At 39.1% G+C, this 21,853-nt stretch overlaps 1 long non-coding RNA gene across 1 annotated transcript; it reads right to left on the bottom strand.

Moving 5' to 3' along the window:
* Positions 1-1,419: 1,419 nt before the first annotated feature.
* Positions 1,420-19,767, bottom strand: LOC140706795 (uncharacterized). The gene is made up of 2 exons (XR_012086660.2): positions 16,509-19,767; positions 1,420-15,915 (listed from the first exon to the last, which is right to left on the bottom strand). It is a non-coding gene; the product is annotated as an uncharacterized LOC140706795 (long non-coding RNA).
* Positions 19,768-21,853: the final 2,086 nt, after the last annotated feature.

Raw genomic sequence — 21,853 nt, forward strand, 5'->3', positions numbered from 1 at the left:
TGCAGAAGAAGAGGAGCTCCTGCTGGCACTCTGAGTCCTCAAGAATGGACAGCACCTTGGGTGAACCTTACATCGATGAAGATGTGCATGGCATGTCAGGGGATTAATGGTGTGAGATAGCACATGTTCTGGGACTTCCCCGTTGGGTCCCCTGCAGGCATGCCACACCCCAGATGGGACTTGGGGGTGTGTGGGATCAAGGACAGCCTCTTGGGAAAGATTCAGGCCCATCCTCCCCAGGCAATGAGAACCTACCCTGTATCCACCTGTCATGTAATGCCAGGGAATGGATTCTGGACATGTACTATGTTAATGTATTCGCATTGGTGATTCTGTAGATTGATGGTGGGAGGACTGCATAGCTGAAGTGGGAGAAAGGGGAAAAAAACAAGGAAGGTGGAGGTGGACAGTACTTTCAATAAGTGGTTAGCAGGTTTTTATGGGAGTTGTGCAGACAGCATATTTGGAGAGGGGATGGCATCTTACTAATCATTTTGATAACATCCTACAGGCCCACATCTTGTCAGGTGATACACTCGCCATGGACTATGGTGCGGTTTTCAGGCAGTGCGGTTAGCAGGCAGTGCTCAGCTCTAGTGGAGGTTTGGGGCACTGGGGTCGGATCCAGACAGAATAAGGGCAGCAAGCAGGATTCTGCTCACCCTGGTTATTAAAATAATTCCTTTTAATATGAGCTGGGGAAGAGCCATGATCTGACATATTTCAGGGGGCAGTTGGTCTGGTTGTAATCTCAAGTGGCAGTGAGTCATGGAATGGCATACTGCTATTCCTGGTGGAAACTTCCAATGGCTGCTGCTGGTGAGCACTGGGAGGCATTCAGGTCTCTTGATGCACTGGATCCAATTCCCCAATGTTGGGCCAGGGACTGCTGTAACCAATAAAGTTCTGGCCTTTTTAACCCCCCAAATAATTGTGTGCTCTGTTCTTTATAATGTAGTTTTAGGCAACCTTGAGTCTGCTCTGCCTTGGCCAACAAAGGCTTGAACAGACAGATGGCTGGCACTGGATGGTTTGCTGGTATAATATTAGTAAAGTGGTCTTATGCCTAATCAGAACCGACACTGGTATCTTTCTCATGCAAATGATAACTTCTAACTATCATTTCCCAAGCCATTACAATCCCAGTGATGAATTCTCCCTGACAAAATGGAGTTGCTAGGCAACACAATTGGTCAGCTAGTCCTTAGTAATACTGAGCAGTTTTTAAAACCATGATGGCGATTCCTTTTTTTCTTTTTTTTTTCTTTTTTGCTTTCTTTTGTTTCTGTTCTAGGTGCTGTTATTGGAAAGGGATTACAAATTTGTTAGGATATTGATTTTGATAAAGAGAAAACAATGGGGGCCATTACGTTCAGTAGTAAAATCTCAGGTCTATTCATGTTGGGATACTTCTCTCCCTCTCCCTTCTTCTTTTTTTTTCCTGCAGCAACTGTGGCATGCCTAAGCATCTGAGGACACTAATTAGCATGTTGTTAGGATGTAAGGGATTTTAATGGCATAACTGGAAGGTCGCCCACATATCCCTAGAAAATCATAAGCAGCGATTCTGCTGCTAAAAAATGATAACCAGATGGATAAGTATGAAGCTAATGTTCTTTCTTCTGGGGCCAGAATGTCAAAGTGAATATCTAATGAGATTTCTCTTTCTCCAGAGTATCTTCCCTGAACCATAGAGAGCAAAAATAAATCAAGTATCAGTTTTTAAAAGGCCTTAAAAAAAAGACAAGAAAGCATAAGAAGTCATTTAAATTTATATTAGAAAAACAAAGTGAAGAGCTGAAGCTTGGCTGTTATAAGCAACAGGAATAAACAAGGTTCTTAGCTCATTTTATTCAACCTGAAATATAATACAGCGTGATTTACATGGAAAATCAGAATGCACTGAAGTTTTGATCAATGTCCAGACTTCTGTGACATCTGAATGGAAAACTTTAAGCTTTCTGTCCTTCTACTGGTATGAGTAGAAAGGCAGTCCAACTCAGTCTTTGCTAGAACTAGGCAGTGCAGCAGAATCACTGCTTCACATGGAAAAGGGTCATTGTGCTGGATGTGATCTCTTTGAGATCAATCTTTCCATGCAAACATGACATGGTTCCCATCACTCCAAAAAAGAACAGCCTTGCCGCTGAATGAAAAAAGTTCAAAAAAGGTAAGGATGGGCATGGAAACAGACCGGACTGTTTTGTGCTAAGCTTTATATTAAGTAGTTACCACAAAACAGATTGGGCTTAATCGCTCCCAACAGGTGGACAAAAAGAAAGATTCATCACAGTATTAATGTGTCCTTAGATGTGCTGTGGGAGTCTTGATCAATTAAAATTCTTCATCTTTCAGTTTCCTTTTGTAAATTGAGGATGAGTCTGGTAGCTTTGGAACCACCATCTTCAAAAAAGGGATTCTCCAAAAGATTACAGCTCCTGTCATCCTGGAGAGCTGCAATCCAACACATCTTGTGGGCCCCAGGTAGAAGAACGCTGCTGTAAGACACAGGGAGCAAGGGTCTCAATGTGGCAGAGGTTTGAAGAGGAGAAAGAGGAAGACATTTGGATGCCCCCACGGCGGAGTGTCAGGTTCACTATTCTGTCTGCCACTCCAACAGTTCTCTTCTCTGTTCCCCAGTATACCAAAGGGAATAGGAAAGGGTTTTCTGCAGCAAATTTAATCTAGCATGTAGTAAAAGGCACTATTTTGTCTAAGATGTGACTTGTTATACATGTCACAAAGGTCATCCACCTCTGCTGTTAAGAATCACTCACATGCATAGTAGAAAGAAAGAATTCCATGCCCACACAGACTAGAAAGATTATTATAGGTCATTACTTGTGTGATCCTAGTTACCTGAGAGCTTCAGTTTCCATCAGAAAAAACAACAACAAAAAAACCAGAATGATAATCTGGCCGAACTGCACGTTCATGATTTTTTATTTCCGTGCAGCAAAAGATCCTTTCATATTTTTATGAAAGAATATTTTGTTGATGACAGGGAATCGTAACCATATATTTGCTGATGGCAGAGAGTCAGAAAGTCCTGGCTACATCTCTGGGGTCCGCACAGCAGAAAAAAATGTCATGATCACAAATACCAGTGATTTTACAGGTGGTGACTGTATAGTTTGCCCCTGCAGACGAGTTGTACGCAGTAACATCTCAAGAGCAGAATGTAGGATGTTAAAGTTGCTTGATTGATAGGCAGCATGTTGGCAAGGACAACTAGGTTGACACTATTTCAGTTCTACTGAGGGGCTTTTAATATCCATCTGTCTAGCGAAAAAAGCAGATGTGGTTAAGCAAAGATGGGTTCACTTTAGGCACTGAACATTTAGAGGGCAGAAGCTGTATCTGCATCGCCTTGCTACTGAGTTGCTGCTGTATTTATGCACAGCATAAAAGCTGTGTTCTTTTGTTATGTTATATTTTGCTTTTCTTTGCACTGATTCCACTCTGTGGCACTAATCATGGTAGATAGGAACCTGAATATTCAATTGTCTCACTCGCAAACCTGGGAGAATTTGAACAGTTAGGAACCAAAGATGGTTTAGATCTTGATTAGGAGAACAACCACATGAAGCATTTATAAGAAACAATCAAGATAATACGTTGAAGTTGGTAGAGAGGATATTCAGCTAAGGCTTTCTGGCCATGTTATTCACAGGAGCAAATTATAATTTCATTTAGAAGAGCGCAACGTTAAACATTTTCATCCCATACTTAGCAGAAAAGCACTTAGTTTTGAATGGTGAAAGCTAGCCGTGGATAAACAGAATCTTGTTTAACATTCTAAGACAGGGGGGAAATTGTTGGGCATTAGTATTTTATTTGTATTAAGACCAAGCATTATGAGTTGCTCAGATCCCTAAGGTGAATGGCGTAATGACACATTCTGGCAACCTCGTTAAGCATAATCCCTTAGAATCTCAACAGTACTGAACTCATGTTGCTTTGGAGATATTGCCTACATGTGCACCTATTTCTTTTACTCCTTCCTACTCAGTTATGTGAGTTTAGGTGCTCTATTATGATTGTTACTAGTCAAAACAGGGCAATGAAAACCAACTGTAAGGTAACAAAATATCAGTGTTCCTAGGTTGGGGTGGGGGGTCCCTTGCATTTTTCAGGTATGTGTGTTTATTTCCCCCATAGATGTGAGGGTGATCAAGCCACAATCTCCATCACTGTACTGATTGTCAGGGTTGAATCAACGTATCTGGCTGGCTAGGTGGGTGTCTCCTCCCCCCCTTACCATTCCATGTACAGTACATCCCTTCTGAAGCTGCACAGCTGGAAGAGGAGGATGGCCATCCCAGAGAGAAGGAGAATATTAGTTTTTGCTCAAGGATATATGATAGCTGCACTCCCTTACAAGAAATTCCAAACTAACTAAAGAGAGAAAAAATGAACATGGCTGGTGGATAATGAATGTTGAGTATATTGTACTAGGGGCAAGATGGAAAACAGAGATGGAATGGATGAAAAGGGATGGAATGGAGTATTCTGAATGGAATAATATTTGATTGGCTGAAATTGAGTTTAGATTATCTGTACTGGAACGTCTTTTGTTTCTATACCTGTAGGGTACAGGTGAAGAATGAAAATATTAACTTAATACTTGACTACATCTCCCACGATCCCTCAGGTAACATCACTTTCCCCTTCAGTCTCTTAGGAAGAGGATGCAAACATCTTTCAAGGAAAAAAAAGCAACCAAGAAATACATACAAAAAATTTGTGTGTTCCAGAATTTTCCCTGCGATTGAGTCAGGCTGACTGATCTGTTATTCCCATTCCCATTTTTGCCCTTTTTGAAGCTAGGTACAATGTTAGTCCTCCTCCAATCATCTGGCACGTCAATCAGCCTCCCTGATCTCAAGAAAATAATAGACAGTGGTTCTGAGAGTTCTTCAACAACTTCCTTCAATACTCTTGGGCCCTGGAGATTTGAACTCGTTCAAAGTAATATGGTATTCCTTGACTATTTCTTTATCAGTTTCATGCTGCAATCCTGTCACCACCACTTGTATTTCACCTTTGTTTGGAGGGTCATTGTTTTTCTTTAGGGAAAAGACTAAGCTAGAGTAGGAATTGAGCTCCTCTGCCTTTTCTTTGTCATCTGTTATTATTTTTCCATCCCCACTGAGCAGCTGAAGATTTAAGGATGTTTTGGACATTAAACACATTAAAACACGGTTTTTCACATTTCTACAAAGAACTTAGCACATTTTCTATTGTGTTTTAAAAGCATGGTCATAAATCATGCCCCATACAAGTTCATTTCAAACTTTGGCTTCTTATAGATCTCAAGAGTACATATTTGTGCCAGAGTTGGCAGCTTATTAAATAGCAAAACTGTTTTCTGTCTTCCTGAAAACGTCTGCCTTTCTTTTCATCACAAAGATGTTAAAGGGTAGAGGATCCTGCACATCACCTCCACAGAAAGTTAAAAAAGGGAAAGAGTTAGATTTCTAACGAGGAGACATTCCATTAATTAAAAACAAATTCACTGGCATAAAGAGACCCAGATGGCAAGTAGAGGCCCATAATCTTAGGCTGAACATCAGACTTGGTACCTGTAGAATAAAGGTGAAAAGGAACACACAGAGAAAGAACAGAAGATAAAGAGCAAGAGAGACCATGGAGCTATTCATATGCAACTCCAAGAACTTCTAAATGAGGGTTATGCTGGAGCAGAAATATTGGGAACATTTGTAATTTGGGGGCAAATTGGAATGGATGTGAGTAACCCACTTGTCTACCTGTCTTACTGCATTGTGTGAATACTTTCTTGACTGCTTTGGTATGGAGTATTTGCTTTTGCCCAGTCTTGTCAGTCACCCTTGGTTCTATCTAACCTTAGCTACTGTGCCTTCTGCCCATAAATTGCAATAGCCATAGTAGCCGCTAGCTATTTCCCACCTCTGCCTGCTGCTAATCTGTGTACCCATACACTCGCCAAGACCATAGTGGCTATTTCAGTTCAGGATGTCCTCTGGTTGTGAAGACTGAACCTTTGCCAGAAAGATCATTTACTCTTAATCAGTTATCTAAATGAATTAAAAGACACAGCTTAAAAAGTCACTTCTAGATCTAAAAAAAGCCCTCCAAATGATTATTTTCCAAAAATGCTGCAAAGACCATTTTAAGTACTCGCTGTGTTACTCTTGACTTTTCCATTATATTTCCATTGCTTTTACATTTATTTATTTATTTATTTATTTATTTATTTATTTATTTATTTATTTATTTATTTATTTATTTATTTGTTTGTTTGTTTGTTTGTTTGTTTGTTTGTTTGTTTGTTTGTTTTGCAGAACATCACCACCAAAATTAAACCAAACCAAATCAAATCTTAGGACTAATGACATATGTGAAAAATTCAATTCCAAATAATTCTAAAAATGTCTTTAAAACATAGCTTTAAACAGTACAAATTACTTTCTACTCCCCTGCAAACAGTAGCATGTCTGGTGATGCAGCCCATATGTCCTGTCTTATCTTTTGATTATGGTAGGGTCACAGCCACGATTCTCTTTAGCATTTAAAAAAAACACCTTAGATTTTCATTGTTGATATCAGTAATCAAGTGGGCAAGCCAACCCACAGAACTGGATGTTCAGCAATGAACAGTTATTCTGAAGGTGTCTTTCTTTTTAGGATGAAAGCAATGGGTCTGTTTCACATTCACTGAAAGACTGCAAGGTGGTAAAAACCTATAAGCATTCTCTTTTCTAGAAGGCTGGGCCCAAGGTGCTGATTGACCATGTGGAACTGTTCTGTTCTGCAGTACAATTTCAGCAATGAAAATCAAACTTGAGTTATTCCTGCAGTAACACCAGTCTGCATGTGTACAAAATTCAGTATATATTACTTTTGCTGAAAGCCATGCCATTTATGATTATCTAGAATTAAAGGTTCCCAAATGTAATATATGCTTGGTCTGGATTTGAACTTCAGTATTATAGACATTCATCCCCTTCCACATCTGGTAAAATAAAACTGGTCAGGCATGAAAGTAAAATAGCCCATATTTATTCTTACACATATTATTCCCACATACTGTATATTAACCCTACAAAAATTAGACTGAAAATACTGAAGAAAGTTTTTTGCCATCTTAAAATTAAAGAATAAATGCAAAATACATTAATTTGCTTTAAAAAGTTTCCTGTCTTCCTTCCCTTCAGCTCGTGGTTCATCACTGGTTCATAAATTTGTGACTCTATGCCAAATATGATTATGGAACAGAGAGGCCAAATTATGATAGAGTTAATTGGAAGCTAACACTTTTCTTTTATAAGAATTCTTGTCTAGATTTTTAGCAGTGGTAACAATTCTACAATATATTTTAAAAGATCTTCTCACTTTTTCCCCCAGAATGGAAATTAGTCCATTTTCAACCTGCAAATCAACACAGACCTCAATCAAACATGGGGGAGGGGGGAATGGGTGGAATCCATATTGATTTAAATAAAGTATTTACGTAGCAGACCGACTACTATTTTAATAAAACACAGCTGCCTCACTGTGAAGCAATACTGAAATAGCAGGACAGATTCCTTTTTGTAATAACTATTCAATATTACTTGTTTCCTTTTATACAGCAGTGCTATACCAATCTACTCCTTGTGTAACAGAACCCACATAGACAATTCTGAAAGTATAAGCAGTTTACTTTGGAATGGTAAAAACATGACAGGAACATACAAACTGCTGGATGGCTCTGTGGTTTAGGTATCTGGCTGTGGAGTCAGAGGATGAGATTTTGATTCTCAACCCTGCCTCCTTAACAAGGGCTGAACTCGATGATTTATAAGGTCCCTTCCATGTGAGCAGTTCTAAGATTATTATATATGTATATCAAGCCAACACATTGGTTCCTTTAACTCTGTAGCATCAGTTCTGACTAGCAACCATAGTTCTCCATGGTTTAAGGCAGGATTGCTGGAAATTCTTTGCTGTCTCTAGTTTTCCCCTTTCTAACTACTAACCAGACTCAGATTACTAAGGAGCTACTACTATTAACACCTATATCAATCTACATTCTGCAGTGAGTCCTGGATCCATTGTGCACGTTCCATATGCGTTGTCTCTGACACATTTTTGGTATCACCTGTCAGGACAAAGTTCCAAACAGAGTAGTCTTAGAATGAGCTGGAATTTTCAGCATGTAAACATTACTGAAACAGTGATGTTTACATTGGTTTGGACATGTCGTGAGAATGGCTGACGGTTGGATTCCAAAAAATCTCCTGTATGGAGTATTAGTGCAGGGAAAGCACCCCAGAAGGAGACCACAGCTGTGATACAGGGATATCTGCAAGTGGGATTTGAAGGCCTTAGGAATGGACCTCAACAGATGGGAAACCTTGACATCTGAGTGTTCAGCCTGGAGGCAGGTGGTGCAGCATGGCATCTCCCAATTTCAAGAGACCCTTGTTCAGCAGGCTGAGGCAAAGAGGTAGTCCCGAAACCAGCAAAATCAGGGAGCTGGACAGGGGACAGATTGTATTTGTCTTCAGTGTGGAAGGTATTGTCACTCTTGAATTGGCCTTCTCAGCCACACTGGATGCTGTTCCAAGACCTCTATTCAGAGCACGTTACCATAGTCTCTCGAGACTGAAGGATGCTTAGAATAATCTACATTCACATGAAAAATTAGTATGTTCTTTAGTTATATACTTTCAAGATGCTTCCAATTTTTGGTCACCCTAATAGCATTTTTGAAATATTTGCAATGCTCAAGAAATGGTTTACCATTACTATTCCCAGTGGATTTCCATGACTGAGTGGGGACTTGAACATTTGTCTCCCGTCTTCTAGTCCATACCATATTAAGTTTCTATCCAGTGTATGTCCTCCAACTGCCAGTCTATTAATGGTGGCTCCACTACATTATTGCCACCATATCCATAAGATTTTATGAATCCCTTATCCTCATGGATGCCCAAAATAGGTTTAGAGTTCCTGTATTCCTTCTTTCTATAGAAGAATAGTTCCACCAGGATTTTTTTGTTCTGCATTATATAACTATAACTGAAGCCATATTTGGCTTGTTAAATTTAAGAAGACTATGGACTGGATTCCACAATCTTCAGAAAAAAAATGGTGGCAAAACTTTGTAATAGCATGCTTTTCCCATGAATGTTTATCAAGTAATTTATAATCCTTAGCTCACATGGATTATACCCCCATCAGAATTTACATGAATGCATGGTGGAGGGATAAAGTTATCATGCCCAGCATAATCTTTGGTTTATTGGATGAAATACATTTCTAATATGAGCATTCTAGCTTACACATTGCGATCTATGGCCTATAAATATAAATTTTTATTCTACAGGGGGGAAGGGGGAGAAATAGGATTGGAAATCAAGCATTGGAACACAGAGCATCACCGTACTACTGTCCTGTTATTGGCGGCTTCCTACAGCTGCAAGGCTTGATTTTGGTCAGTGTGCTGGAAACTGGCAAAACTACCTGCACCAAAAAAAAAGTAGAAAACTTCTGACAGGGGCTCAGGAAGGTGAGGGTAGATTCACTCTGGGTGTGAATTGGTTCACTCTAGCACTTACTGTACATTGTTTGATCACCATAAAAAAGAGCGAAGCAACCCATTCCCTCAGTGTACCAAGCAGCGGAACAAATGCTTTTCTGACTGAGCCCTTTGTTCATTCTTAGCTTTCCTAATTTTGCAAACCCTGCCCTGTGCCCACTGAAATATATTCATAATGGGTTAATAAATGTATTTATACCTACTCAGAAGTTTCCTTTCCTGTTCTGCACATAGATAGAACTGTAAAGACCAGCAAATATTCTTACAAAAGCCTTCTTCAGGCGCCCAGAATTATCATGCGAGGGGAAGCTGCTGTTGCGCAGCCTTTAAGAAATCCTCCCTCTGCCCTCCTTGACAGCTTTTCTATTCCATTTCACCTTTACCTGGCCTTCACATTCATCCTGCATTCCTTTGTATGATGTGCATGGATTTAATGGCTGGCAAATGAAACAAAAAATAAAAATATGCAATGCTATTGCTATGTTTAAAAAACATGCAGCTCATCAAACTGTTCTCCCACGTGTGGTTTTTTCCTCAAAGAGGAAGATGTTTCCTGTGTAAATGTGCTTCTCTTCTCTAATGCGTATTGCTTCCCTCCCTATGGCTCTCTTGCCTTGGGCAATGTTTGTTCATATTTATTAAGAAGAAGGGAGCAGAGGGAAAGTGCTAACACAGAAAAAGCACTGATTTTAACCTAAACGTTCTAAAAGGAAACAGAATACCTCACGGCTAAAAATCTAAGGTTTGTTTTTCAACACAGCCGTACAAATGTAAGATACCACAGTTGGACCTCGATCACAGGAAAAGGAATAAAAAATGGCCCAAGAAAATACCAAGAAGCTTTCATTATTTCATATATATTTTATTATTTATTTATTTATTTATTGTATTTATACCCCGCCTATCTAGTCATTTCGACCACTCTAGGCGGCTACAAATAGGTAGATGGACAGGTGTGCAGCTAGGATGGCCTTATATCCCTCTTTAGGGAGACAGCCCTCCACCTGATGAGTTTTCCTTCTTGGTGAGACCTGTCTTCCTTTTCGGTGACTTGTAAGTGGCCGCTCTATCCCACAATGATTTTCCTGGGCTGAGTAGGGAAAGTGGAGGCTTTGAGTTTGCAAATATATCTAATAAGACATCTCTAATTTTTCAAGTAGAATGGCTCATTAAATACAATGTGCAAACGACATACACCAATATCATATAAAAGTGGGGGGGATAGAATCAAAAAGTACATGTATTTGTAGGAAAGCAGTCATATAGTCCTTCAGACCAAGTAAAACAAAAGAAACAAAATAGTTTGTCTAAGGCATGAAATCGTCCTCACAATTAATTCTACATTTAATTTCTTTTCCTCAAGTGTAGCTCAGGATCATTGCAAAGAGAAAGAAACATACTCATTAGAAATCAGTATGCCATTTCAGTTTTGTCATGCTTTTTAACTTAGGGTGGCTCCAAGCTGAGAATATTTCTTTTTTCTTTCTTTTTTTTTTTTTTTGCAATGAATATTTAGATTTTCCTGGGCTATAAAACCTTAAAGAAATGGTGCTGCCATGCAAGAGAATATCCACAAAACCCTTTCTGTTCCCATCAGTTATTTCTTGAACAGTTCCCACTAGATTGGTCCCCACCCCACTGCCGCTACTCTCTTCTCCAGCAAAATGCTATTTCCTTTAAGTAGCAATTGTATCAATTATCCTTACCGTGTAATACATGGTGCATAGTCTCCAGTATGATGTGCTCTAAAATTCATCCATCTCACTTTTCTCTCGTTTGTCTCTCCCATTTTTTTCCACCCAGGCAGACATCAGTATTAAAGACTTTGGCCTTTTTGTTTGTTTGTTTTGATTAACTTTCCTGCTGTATTTTTTAGATTGTAGGGAAGAAAAGATCCTACCAACATAACATAGGTATAGAAACAGAAGCAGTTTCACAAGGAGCTGACATGAATCTAAATAATTCCATGTTGACTAGAATACTCTAGAGTTGAAATAGAAAGAGCAGCAGGTGAAGTTTTTAATCCATGTTACTGCATATGATTGTTTGCCTGCCTCATATTGTTCTTACTTATTATTTGTATGGAAATAGTCTTACCCTAGTTTTTCCTTGTTAATTCACAATCATTTTGCCTCCATGCCATGAGATGTGATTCCTGCTTTCCTAGCTAGGAGGGAAGGATTCTCCAATGCAAACAGAAATCACTTCAATCCAAGAGCTGACAAAAAACAAGACTCTTACCTAAACTTGCATGTAAGCAGGAGCCAGCGCTAAGGGCAATTCTGGTTAGTGACAAGAAATGGCACTAAGAATCTCTTGGGTGGGAATTGGAAAAGCATGAGGAAGCTATTCTCAGACTCTGGAACTCTCTCCCACAGGAGGCCAGGCTGGCCCCATCTCTGCTGTCCCTCAGCAAGGAATGAAAACCTTTCTCTTCAGGCAGGCTTTCCTTTAAATGGCTGATTTAACAAGGGCATTTTTAAAAAGGGAGCATTGAATTCTGTGTTTTTACCTGTGTTTTTAATATTGTTCTTACGATGAGTTTTAATATGATCTTTGTTTAATGCTTTTCAAATATTAATTTATTATTTGACTTTTAGCTTTGTTTTGTTCAAATACTGTAAGCCGCTTTGGATCCTTCAGGAGAAAGGTGACATATAAATATTTAAATTAAATAAAAGAACTAAGTATTTATTTATTCTCTACTTGCCTGACTTCATGGAAATCTGTCCACAGGAGTCCTTGCACACAGAATTCCCCATCTACTCTGCAATATTACACATTTCTTTTTAAAATGTCTCCTCGGAGGTCTGGGTTTGCGAAGTGGTGTCCAAGCTACAACATAGATATCTGAGTCAGATCAGAAATCTAAAAGATAGATTTCATTTTATGGATGGAAGGACTATGCTTGGACAATGTGACCCTGCCGTTTTCGGATGATTCTGTCACTGCCTTCCCAGCTCATCTCATTCAGAAAGGCCCCCTGATTCTTGGTGCAACAGTTGCAAGGCTTGGGAGAAATTACTGTGGGGAAGATGGACATGGAAGTTGGATTTCAAAAGCCTTTTTGTATGAGTGGATTCGTCGACCCCACCCCCTATGTTGATGTCTCGTTGTGTAACCTTGGTTTCATAGAAGAATTGGGGTGACAGATCTTTTTTCACAGCCGTGTTTCTTTATCCAGTGGAGGTTTAAGTGGAGGAATGAATTTTCTTTCCTTACTGGGAAGAAGGGCATAAATGTTTCAGACAAGAGGACTTCAGCACCCTTCTCTAGATCAAGACAAATGACTCCCGGAAGGGCTGTTTTTCATTGCTTTTCTAAGTAGGATCAGAAGCATTTCTGCAACAGTCGTCTACCATAGTTATGATAAAGATGAGAACCTGCTGCACATGCGGGCAGCCACTATGTGGTTAACAATGCATTAAATAAATCTGTGCAGCTACAAATAGCAAAATGCCATCTAATAATAGATAGCCTCAGATTCATAATATGCTGCCTCAGTCCAGAAAAAAAGAACAAAAAGCCTTTCTATTGATGAATCTGAAAGGAGTGGAATGTCACTGAAATATTCCAGAATGAAGGATAAACACATTGCTCTCTGCTTGTTGCTGCTTTCTCTCTGACAGCCAATTTCTCATTTTTGCTTCCATTTATCACACTTAAAACACTGCACAAACAATTTGGTCCCATTTAAGGGCATATGGCATGTGCTTATGAACAGTGGCACATCATGTTGCCCCCAATTATATGTACATCTAATATTTTATGAAGTTATTTGGGTCACCGTACGGCAGCTTTGCCTTCATTTGCTAGTTGTCTAGCTGCAGCAAAATTGTCATTAGTATCCTATAGGTCAGACCTGGGCAAAGTGTGGCCTGAGGGCCACACACGGCCCACGAGGTGCTCCTGTCTGGCCGGCCCTCCAGTCCGGTGTTCAAACACTTGTTCAAGCCCAAGACAGAATGGATTTCTCTCACTGAACAAGTTGAACATCAAAACCATTTATGGCTTTTTGTCTAAAGTTGATCAGTTGCTTATCTTTTATTTTTTAAGTAAAGTTGGTTCAGCCCCCGAACACTGTTCAGATTTTTCATGTGGCCCCCTATAGAAATAGGTATAGTTAAGCTGCCGTTTGAACTTCCTAGCCTACATATTCATCCTAGAGCAGGGGTCAACCAGTTTTGCTCTCCTCCTTTATTTCCTTTTCTAAAATCTCAGGTTCTTTCCACCCGAAGTATAATGAAGTTTGCAAATGCTTGTTAAATCCTTTTGAATAAACTGAAAATAAATTATCTTTTAACCTGCTGAAGAAATCCAGCAATATTTTGCTAAGTGTGTTGCGCCCGCCTGCCATACAATTTAAGATGAGGAGCCTTGTTGAAAACAACAACAACAACAGAAGGGGCAGCTATCATCCAGTATTATGTTTGGATACACAGTGATTCAAAACATGCTTCTTTGGAATCTTTCTGGCCATGTTTTAGAAGAGTTTTGCTTGATGACCATTAAGATCTCTTCCACCTCTATAGTTCTATTATTCAAATGCTGACTTTAAAGACTTATTCTCCTTAAAGTCCAAGTCTGGGTGCAATAATGTATGCAGGAATTTTTCTAGGAGGAGGGCAAGCAGCATAGTGGATATGTTAGCATACTTCACAAAGGGAATCTATCTGTGTACATTACATTTTTTTAAAGAAAAATGGATTTGAGGGGCACATGCCCATCTTGCCCCCTGTGGACACACATGGCTAGATTGACAAATCTGTCCATATCTGTTTCTCCCATACCTGAATTTAAATGAACTTTTAAACTGAATCTCAAATGTTCCCCATCCTACAATATGAAAAAATATAGAACTAGCATGAGAAAAATTGTGATCAAAAGACAGCGCAGTCAATATACGAAATTCTGAATACATACAGTGTTAAAATAACAAAGAGGGGTGTAAAAAAAGCAGCCAAAATGTATATTGTCTTTTAAAAATGAGGTTTGAACAGCAGTTTACTGAAAGTCACTGCAAAACAATGCATTTCAGCCAAGTCTCAGAGCAAGGCCACTGTACAAAAAAATGGCAAAAGAATCTCTTTCATGCCTGTCAGTTCAGCATGGAAGCAAACAAAAGTATATGCGAGAAAATGATTTGGAAGACTGGAAGTCTGAGATACAGTTTGGATGATGTCCAGCATTAGGGTGATGTATTCTATATAGGACTTTCACCATCTTTGATTGTAGGTACATAAATGTAAGAACATTCAATTAATTGCATTAATAATATTATACATTTCTTATGTCAAGCAATTACTGGAAGTTCATTATTTATTATCTCTAGTTTATTCCCAACATGAAATACAGAGATTTCTTTAGGATTTCCTGGGCGAATCGTTCAAGTAGTGCTTACAGCTGCCCATCCAACATAGGAGCATCCAGATGAAAACAAAAAACAAAGACAAAAACAAGATTAAATGCAGAATCTGTTATACATTCTCTTTAATACAAGTTTGATTTTTTTTAAAATAAAAGATAAATGGCTGAGCCTGTTCAGTTTATTTTTATCAGAACAACCTATATTTACTTTATAAAGACAAGATATACATTTCCTCAGCTTTTCTGGTTATGGGAACATCTATCCTTTAATTATCACACTTCCCCTTTTAATTTTTCATGTAATGAGGTTAGAAATGTTACTTTTTTGAACTACAATTTTCAGAATGTCTGGGGCAGTATAGCCACTATAATCCAACGCACACAGAGAGAGGGAAAAATGTCAAAGTTCTAATCTCCCCAGATAAAAAAGAACTCTCTCTCTATATATATTGTGGCTCTGCCTTTTGTTCTCGTTATCTCTCATTTAATTCCCATTCTAAATTCCTGCATTTTCTTCCTTTCTTCATTCTTAGGGGTTTTTGCATTTGGCTTTATATTTCAGACTCAAGTTTTATTTGTGTGCTTTCCTTTGTTTATCTTTTTCTTTTATAAAAAAAATCAGTTACAGCTTCTGTCCCATTCTAGCTTTGTCTCTCTCCCTGCCCACCCCTTTTGTTACATTATGTGCTCTGCGTGGGCTGTACTTCTAAATGCACTTACCAAGATGTGAATACTATTGAAATCACTTGCCACAAAATCAGTGAGACTTATGCTGAGGAAATACGCCTAGGATCAGCTCTTAAGATTATCTCATTTGTGGCAAAGGAAGTTTCAGTGTGTGCTCCCCCTGCCATCTGTCCTTCCCTCCGTTGTCACTTTAATGACTATTTCCTTTAGGGGGAAGTATTTTTTTCAATTTTTTGGAAAAGTTCTGCTGCAGATTTCAGTTCCACCAGTTGTATCAGATGACAGGTTGAACACTATAATGAAGAAAACAAAATTTTGTTCTTGCTTGAAATATATAAGGATGTGGTACTCTTGGAAGACAATATACAGTATATGGATGTACGCAGATCTCTGCTAGCTCCTAAAATTGGAAATACTCCATTAAACTTAACTCAGATAGCTGCTTCTTGTTCTTGTTTAAGGATAAACTCTTAGGGTCTGCAGTATTAGTCTAAATTGATGTGTGTGTGTCCACCCATATGTCTTCTCCCTCAGTGATATCTCTAAAACATAACACTGCTTTAGTGTTTGTTTTCTTGAAATGAGTGAGATTTGTGCTGTTCCATCTACAACTGCTGTAGAAATTCTAGCTTAAAAATAAATAAATGTCACAACAGTCTATCTGTATATTCATCAAACATCCTACAGGCACTTACTAAATGTAACTCTCAGTGAAGAATTCAGTACATTGACCAATGTTACAGTTAATAGTTTAAAATGCCTTTAGTACATCATGCGACAAATTACTCACAACTAGGTTTAATCTACTCAGGAGAATTTGCTCCCTTACCATTTTCAGAACAAAACAGTTTGGTCCACAGACATACGATATATCAGTGGTACTTACTGGAGAAGTTTCAGGAATATTCTATTTCATCTGTACTGTGCTTGCTTTGATGTGAGATCTGCAGATTTGTAATTAATTAAGAAAAAGGCTATCGTGAGTTGAAACATGGGAGCAAAAGTCAATCCCAACTAGATTAGACCTTTTGAATCAGCGGGACTTACAGCAGTGGTAATTTAACAAGTTCGATTCACCCAATATGTCTACTCCTGAGGAACTGGATTTAGTCCATGGTGTCAGCATGAACACTCACGTTGAACATGCCCTATGAACCCAATCTGTGCAGCACAAGATCTATATCTATTTTATTGGAATAAAAATTAAAATTCTGTTTCAATTGTTCTAACCAGAACTGGACTAGAACAGAGACTTTGTAGACTTCTTGTCTGCACCAGATGGGTGGACAGGCAGAGCAAAACAGGGGAAAAAAAGCACTGGAAAGTGTTCCAGGATTACAGCTCCATGAAGTACCACCTGCTCATATCACTGGTTTAAAGGCTCTCCATATTTTAAGATCCCACTTGCCATGCTGAATGTGAAGTGCCGGCACAAGGTCATCTTGCAGTACAGAAAGATGTTGCTTTGGGGTGAATGGGTATCCAAGATAAACTGATAATGTTCCTGTATCTTCTTGATGATCACTGTAAAATAGTAAAGACTAAGGCAATTGTCATAGCTTTGTGTTCAAGGTTATTTGACTAGGAAAATCAATTTCTTATCCCACTCTGCCATCATGTGCTGTCTAACACATTAAGGAGGACATCTGGTAAGACCAGTTCTCCCACCTGCTGGAAACCATCATAAATAGCTTCTCATTCATTCATTTCAAGTAGGGTCCTATGTATAGCAACTCCACCTTTGCTAAGAAACGTTAATAATAAGCCACTGGTTTTCCTCAGAATCCTTTGCAAAGTTATAAAATACCAAACACTGGAGAGAGAGAGAGAGAGAGAGAGAGAGACTACTTTCACTTACTCTGATTTTTAAGCACGGAGGTTCTCAGCTGAAACCAAATGAATTAATCCATGTGTATACCTGAGAAAATGAGAGAATTTGGCTTCCTCCGAATACAAATGGCAAATCACCTGTTTGCAAATTAACTTTCTGGATAATGATTTTTACAATCCCTTATTTAGGGTGCATGTGGCGTATCAAACTAAGGTGGGAGATTCTGTACACAGATCGGGTAGCAAATAAAAGGGGAAAATAAATAAAAGTGAATATTTAACAACTCTGCCAGCTCTAAGACCCAGAATAAAGTGGCTGTCAGGTTTTATTTCAGTTTCTGCATACATGAAACATGAATAGAAAAGCTAATTGACAAGAGCTGCACCAATGCTGTAATAAGTTGAGAGACAAAATGAAAACAAAAGATCTAGGCCTCAGTGGTATTAATACCTCTGCCAGGCTTGGTTTCTGAATGTAATATTTATGTATTATTTCAATGCACCATGTTGTGTTTCCAAAGCAGTCTGCAGGAGTGAGCAAATAATAAGATTTGTTTGTAAGAGTCCCAAAAAGACGCTTTGGACGATTACCTTATCAAGTGCATTTGATGATGGTACTAAATCTACATACAGTTAACATAGTCTCTTGAATAAATATGAGTTTTAGACATTTCAAAGCCTTGCATATGGCTTTAGATGCGCAGGAAAGGGCGGTATGGTGCAGTAAATTATGGCATGAAAGAATTCCGAAGGAGATAGGGAGGTTCTGTTTTGTTTCATTATGACTGTTGGCATTACCTTACTTGCATGTAAACTGTACCAACACTACAAATATATATCGATTGGCGGATTGCCTCTTCTGTATGAGTAATTAAGTCTTGTGAGGCTCTTTTGAAATTACGTGGATCTGAAACTGAGGCATTGTCTTTGAGAGGCAATGGAGAGATTTGAATAGTGTAGGAGGATAGGAGGGCCTGGCGTGCTCTGGTCCATGGGGTCACGAAGAGTCGGACACGACTAAACGACTGAACAAACAAACAAACAGGAGGATTTGCTCAGGAGATAGCCAGAATGAATGTTCTACTCTGTTGTGAAGTTGAATAGGTGACCAAAGTCTCTTTAAGGTTAACCTACTTTCCAGGGTTGTTCTGAGCAAGGAATAGGGAGGAGCATGCATATTGCCCCAAGGTGATTGGAGAAAACATTAATTTCTCCACTGTTTCCTTTTCAGTCCATGTAAATAAATGTCTGTTACGTCATCATGGCTGAAGGATAACTATTCATCTTCCAAAGCAAACAAAGCTAACTAATCAGATCATTTTATTTTATTTTTAAAAAAACTCTAATTTGCCAGCTTCAGTGTTGATTAATGCAATAAATAAAAATTAAATAGATTTGATGTGAATGTGATCCTGGCTAGCAGCTGACTCTTTGGATGGTGGAGCTGTATTTTATGATTTGTTATAGACTATTTGACCAGTACTGTAAGCTAGAGAAGGGGTTTGAAGGCCTAGTGGGATAAGATGCTAATTCTACAATTAGAAGAAGGGCCACCTCTTGAGAGAGGCTATTCTAAAAGATGCTTGCTACAGTCTGCATTTGGTGAATTAGCTTGCTTTTGTTTAGCAGCTGGTCATTTGGGTTCCCTTATGTGTAATATGCCTCCAGCTCATAGCTGTAGAAGATTTGTGTGTCTAAGGAAGTGAAGGGAACAGGCATTTCCTTTAATGTGTGTTCGGTCCTTAGTCATACCTCATCCTGTGACCCTTTCTCCTGTTTCTAGGTATGACTAGTTAGTTACCCAACAAATATATTCGGGATCACTGACCTTGAAAACTGTAACTCACATGAAATATCTTGAGAGGGATTAGAACTGGAGAGATTCTCCCCTCTATGACTGGTTGTGTAATGAAATTCGTTCTCAAAATGGATTTATAATTTGTGTTATCCTTCTGTTCTTTATTTATTGCTGCTTATGTCCTATCTATCTATCTATCTATCTATCTATCTATCTATCTATCTATCTATCTATCTATCTATCTATCTATCTATCTATCTATCTATCTATCTATCTATCTATCTATCTATCTATCTATCTATCTATCTATCTATCTATATCTATCTATCTATCTATCTATCTATCTATCTATCTATCTATCTATCTATCTATCTATCTATCTATCTATCTATCTATCTATCTATCTATCTATCTATCTATCTATCTATCTATCTGCCTGCCTGCCTGCCTGCCTGCCTGCCTGCCTGCCTGCCTGCCTGCCTGCCTGCCTGCCTGCCTGCCTGCCTGCCTGCCTCTCTCTCTCTAGTGGTGCCTCGCTTAGCGACGTTAATCTGTTCCGGAAAAACGTTGCTAAGCAATTTCATCGCTAAGCGAAATTAAAAAGCACATAGAAACACATTAAAACGCGATTAATGCGTTCCTATGGCCTCAAAAACTCACCTTTAAGCAAAAATCCTCCATAGTGTTGCCATTTTCGCTGCTTCTTAAGCAAGGAAAAACAGTGGGGTGGCCATTTTGAAACCACGGATCAACTGTTAAAAAAGGGTCGCTTTGCCATGATCGCTTCCTCGCGATCATCGCAAAGCGAAAAACCCATAGGGACCATCGCAAAGCAATCACTTTTGCGATCGCAAAAACTCCGTCGCTAAGCGATTTCGTCGCTCAGCGGAGCAATAGCTATGCAAGGCACCACTGTATCTGTTTCCCTTAGTGGTGCTTTGCTTGGCTGTCTTCCCCAAAACATTATCCAAGGTAGTCATGCTGACAAATATTGAACTGGGATCTTCCAAGTCACTGCCCAGCATTCTAACTACTATCCCACATGGTCTCTCATGATAACACAACATGACAGAGATTAGGCTTCCAAGACCAACTTATTTCTTTGCCTAGCAGCAGATCATCCTTACTGAGGGATAAGAGGAAGATAAGTGCCCCTACCCTGAATCATCATAACTGCATTACTCATTAATGACATAGAATAATAGACTCATAGAAGAGGAAGGGGCCTATAAGGCCATCAAGTCCAACCCCCTGCTTAAGGCAGGAATCCAAATCAAAGCAGATCTGATAGATGGTTGGCCAGTTTTCTCTTGAATGCCTCCAGCCAATGTTCCCTCTAATTGTTATCCCTGCTGTGTGGGGAACCTCACCCACCTGCACACAGGGGGCTTCATTTAAAACCCGGAAGTAAACAGGCATCAACTCTGGCTACTACTGCACAGTGCCAATGGAGCTCCGCATGCTGGTGTGTGCACGCATCTTAGAGGAAACCTTGCCTCCAGTGTTGGAGCTCTCACCACCTCTCAAGTGATTTGGTTCCATTGTCATATTGCTCTAACAGTTAAGAATTTTTTCCTGATATTGAAACTAAATCTGGCTTCCTGTAGCTTAAGCCCAAGCTACACTCATTCTCCACTTGGACCACATTTGAACTGCACAACGACAAGCATTTTAAATGACAACAGAAAGGCCCATTTTGTCTATGGTTTATAATTCCTGGTCCTTGAATCCTATTGATCAAAATTTTCCAGGATGCTATGATCTAGACATGCTTCTGTCTGCCTGGTTGTATAAAACATGCAACAATGCATTGCACACGAAGCATAGAGCACTTTCTCTGCCCTTTCATTTTTGGGGTTTTAACAATAAGTGAAGGCTTCCTCCCCTGCCCATCACCCCTATCATTAATATTGTTGTATTATTATATAAATCAAAAGAATTCCAACAGCAGTATGAAGAAGACTTAATGACACCAGAGCTCAGTTATATTGTTATTTTTCTAGGTGCAATTTGTACTAGCAAGAAAATAACTTCTTGCGTCCACTTACCTGGAAGTAAGACTCACTGAACTCCATGGGTCTTGCTTCCACATGGACTCCACTTTAAAGCTTGCACTCGGAATAAAGAGTTATACTTTGACTTTTAGGCATCTAAGCTGCTGGCAGTAAACTCTTGACCTTCTCCATGCACAGAGGAGAGATAAGTATTCTAACACTCTAACTGGGAAAATAAGTAGGCCCTTCTCACTACCTCTCTCCATCTGGAAATTTCAGACAGGAATGGAATGGGATATACAATGTTCAGATGGTAGATTTTTCTGGCCTCGGATCAAGGTTGCAAACACTTCCATGGCCTTGGTGCCTGCTCGCAGTTGTGTGCGTGGAACAGATACAGTTGGGAAAAGAAATGAGTTTCCTGTGATGTGCTTCCAATTCCATCAATCATTACTAATAAAATTATATGCTATCTTGACAACTGACTTCCATTCTTACTGATTCTCATTTGAATCTGCTTGATGGGGGCTGAGCAGATCAGACTCCCAGATTAATACACGTATAGAATAAGCTATTCTGTATTGTGATTTCAATTGTGATCTTAAATGT

Source organism: Pogona vitticeps, chromosome 1 (assembly GCF_051106095.1).
Source record: "Pogona vitticeps strain Pit_001003342236 chromosome 1, PviZW2.1, whole genome shotgun sequence".
Classification (NCBI taxonomy): domain Eukaryota; kingdom Metazoa; phylum Chordata; class Lepidosauria; order Squamata; family Agamidae; genus Pogona; species Pogona vitticeps.